This window comes from Hyaena hyaena, unplaced genomic scaffold, assembly GCF_003009895.1.
Source record: "Hyaena hyaena isolate Hyena2069 unplaced genomic scaffold, ASM300989v1 scaffold_859, whole genome shotgun sequence".
NCBI lineage: Eukaryota > Metazoa > Chordata > Mammalia > Carnivora > Hyaenidae > Hyaena > Hyaena hyaena.
In genome coordinates, this window is record NW_024081492.1 from 168,194 (window position 1) to 172,565 (window position 4,372).

The following is a 4,372-nucleotide window of genomic DNA, read 5'->3' on the forward strand; positions in this document are numbered from 1 at the left end:
TACCCTCTAAGACTATCCATTTTTCTCAAATGTCAGGATTTCCTTCCTTTTTTTTTCATGACTGAATAATATGTATTTATGACACATCTTCTTTATTCATTTATCTATCAATGGATAGTCAGATTGTTTCCATGTCTTAACTGTTGTAAGTAATGCTGCAGTGAATATGGGAGTGCAGATATCTTTTCAAAATAATTATTTCATTCTCTTCAGATAAACACTGGAAGTGGAATTACTGGGTAACACAGAGGTTCTATATTTAATATTTTGAGTGCCTTCCATAGTGTTTTCCATAGTGATGCACCAGTTTACATTCCCACCAACAGTGCACAGGTGTTCCCTTTTCTCTACATCTTAGCCCACACCTATTATTTCTTTTCTTTATGGTAATAGCCATTTGAACAGGGGTGAAGTGATATCTCATAGTTTTGATTTGCATTTCCCTGATGATTAGTGATGTTGAGCACATTTTTCATGTACCTGTTGGTTATGTGTAGGTCTTCTTTGGAAAAATGCCTGTTCAGATCCTCTGCCCATTTTCCCCCATATATCAGCAATCTTGCATTTTATCATAGGATTATAGAATTTTAGAATAAAATAGTGTTTAGCTTGTCTAAGCCATCTTGTCTAGGCCATCCTTTTTTTCTAAATTTAAATTTTAGTTAATTAACCTACAGTGCAATATTAGTTTGAGAAGTAGAATTCAGTGATTCATCACTTACATACAACACCCATTGCTCATCACAAGTGCCCTACTTACTACCTAGCACCCACCTAGCCCATCCCTCACTCACCTCCCTTCATCAACCCATAGTTTGTTCTCTATCACTAAGAGTCTCTTGTGGTTTATTTCCCTCTCTTCTTTCCCCACCCCTTCCCATATGTTTATCTGTTTTGTTTCTTAAATTCTACATAGGAGTGAAATCATATATTGTCTTTCTCTGATTGACTTATTTTGCTTAGCATAATACATTCTAGCTCTATCCATGTAATTGTAGATGGCAAGATTTCATTCTATTGGATGGCTGCATAATATTCCATTGTATATATACACCATATATTCTTTATCCATTCATCAGTCAATGGATATTTGGGCTTTCTCCATAGTTGGGCTATTGTTGATAATACTGCTATAAACATTGGGGTGCAAGTGCCCCTTCAAATCTGTATTTTTGTATTCTTTGGATAAACACCTAATAGTGCAATTGCTGGATTGAAAAGTATTTTTATTTTTAGTCTCTTGAGGAACCTCTATACTGTTCTTTAGAATGGCGGTACCAGTTTACATTACTACTTCCTACAGTGAAAGAGGGTTACCCTTTCTCCACATCCTTGACAACACTTGTTGTTTCTTGTGTTGTCAGTTTTAGCCATTCTGACAGGTGTGAGGGGGTCCTCTGCCCATTTGTAATTAGATATTTTTTCCATTAAGTTGTACGAGTTCTTTATTTATTGTGGGCATTTATCCCTTATCAGATATATGATTTGCAAATATTTTCTCTCATTCTGTGTGTTGAATTTTTATTTTGTTGCTGTTTTTCCCTTGCTGTAAGAGGTTTTTAGTTTCATATAGTCTCTATTTTTCTCTTTCTTTTTTTCTGAGAAAAAATTTTCTTATTCTTAACCGATCTAAAAGGTATCTGCTTAAAGTACTACTACTACTACTACTACTACTACTACTACTACTACTAATGTATTGGGTGATTATAACACACAGATACATGGAGGAATAACGGCATCCCTATAAGAGATGAGAGGGAGGACCTGGCAATACTGTTGTTATAAGGTAGCTGCACTACATGTGAATATGATACAGTATTATTTGAAGGTGAACTTAGATTAATCGTAATGTATATTGAAAACTGTAGAAAAAAAAGAAAACTGTAGGGCAACCACTAAATTTTTTTTCATTTTTTTAATGTATTTATTTTTGAGAGAGAGACAGAGCATGAGTGGGGGAGGGGCAGAGAGAGAAGGAGACACAGAATCTGAAGCAGGCTCCAGGCTCTGAGCTGTCAGCACAGAGCCCAAAGTAGGGCTTGAACTCATGAACTGTGAGATCATGACCTGAGCTGAAGTCAGACAGTTAACCAACGGAGCCACCTAGGTGCCCCTAAAAAATATTTTCAAAGTATAATTTGTATGCAAAGAGAGGAAACAAAGTGGAATAATAAAATGTTTGCTAGAAAAAGCAGGAAAGAGAAAGAAAGGAAGGAAACAAACAACAACATGATGAACAGAAAACTGTTGCAAATATGGTAGATATTAATCTAACTATATTAATAATCAATCAATATGAATGGTCTAAAAACCCAAATGAAAAGACAATGATTGTCAGAGTGGATCAAAAAACAAAACTTGGGGGGCCTGGGTGGCTCAGTCAGTTGAGCATCTGACTCTTGGTTTTGGCTCAGGTCATGATCTCACGGTTTTGTAGGTTTGAGCCCTACCCTGGGCTCTACACTGACAGTGCAGAGCCTACTTGGGATTTTTTCTCTCTCCTTCTCTCTCTTCCTCTCCCCCTTTTGTTCTGTCTCTGTCTCTCTCAAAATAAATAAACTTAAAAAAACCCCTCAAATATACCTGTCTACTAGAAACCCTCTTTAAATATAAAGATCAGATTGATTGAAAGTAAAGGGATAGAAAAAGATATACCATGTTAACACTAATAAAATGAAAACTGGTAACTGCATTAATTTCAGACAAAACTGACTTCAGAACAAGGAAAATTATCAGTGATAAAGGGGGTCATTACAAAACAATAAAGAGCTGAATTCTCCAAGAAGTAACAATCCTAAGTGTGTATCCACCAAAAACACAGTATCAAAATATGTGAGGCAAAAACTGTTCTGAGGAACAACAGACAAATCCACTATTATAGTTAGACTTCAACATCCCTTTTTCAGTAATTAATAAAGCAAGGAGAAAACCAGTAAGAATGTAGTTGATCTGAACAGCACTATCAATCAACTTGACATTTATAGAATACTCAATCCAACCACAGCATAATACACATTCTTCTCAAGCTCTCATGACTCTTTCCCTAAGACTGACTGCATTCTGTGCCATAAATCACACCTTAACAAATTTAAAAGAGTAGAAATCATACAAAGTATGTTTTCAGATCACAATGGAATTAAACTAGAAATTAATAACAGAAAGAAGGCTGGAAAATCCTAAAATAGTTGAAAAAATTTTAGAGAGTTCTTAATAACACATGGGTCAAAGAAGTCTCAGGAGACATTTACAAATATTTTGAACTAAATGAGAAAGAAAATACAACTTACGAAAAATACATACTTCCCAGAGAGTTGCTTGTGCTCTTCGGGAAGGGTACTTCTCTTTATCTATCTATCTATCTATCTATCTATCTATCTATCTATCTATCTACCTATCTATCTATCTATCATCTATCTATCTATCTTATCTCTATCACCTATTTATTTTTTAGTAATCTGTATGCCCAACATGGAGCTCGAGCTCACAATGGGGAGATCAAGAGTTGCATGCTCTCCTGACTCACCCATCAGGGTATGTCTATGAAACTGTACTTAATCCTAATATTAGAATCTGATTCAGTCACAGATGCGAAGAGCCCCACTCTGAGGTGGCTAAGGGCATTCAGACAGGCTTTGATGGGACTTAGGGGCAGGCACACTCTGGCTGAAAACCTCAGAGGATAAGCTCTTGGAGAGTGAAGGAACTCATCTAGACAACTTGTTCCATAGAGAGCATTCAAATGACCTCCTCCACTCACATTGTGTCTGTGTCTCTCAAAAAAATATTTAAAAAATATTTAAAAAATATTTTAAAAAGGGGATACCTGCTTGGCTGAGTCATTTAAGCATCTGACTTTGGATTCGGTCATAATCTCACAGTTCATGGGTTAGAGCTCCGCATAGGGCTCTTTGCTGTCAGCTCAGAGCCAGCTTTAGATCCTCTGTCCTCTCCTCTCGTGACCCCTCCCCCACTCACATACTGTCTCTCAAAAACAGACATTAAAAAATATGTTTTCAGATGCTGTCTGTTTTTAATTATAAACACCGCAATAAAGATGTAAAACTTTTCAGGTCATGAATTTAAAATATTCTAAAAATGACATTGCATTTCCCAAAAGATCTATTCCATCCATGTTGCTACACATGGCCAGATTTCATTGTTTCTCATTGTCATGTAGTATTCCATTGTATAAATATACCACATCTTCTTGATCCATTCATCCGTTGATGGACACTTAGGCTCTTTCCATGTTTTGGCTATTGTTGAGAGTACTGCTATGAACTTGAGGTACATGTGCCCCTATGCATCAGCACTCCTGGATCCCTTGGGTAAATTCCTAGCAGTGCTATTGCTGGGTCATAGAGGAGTTCTA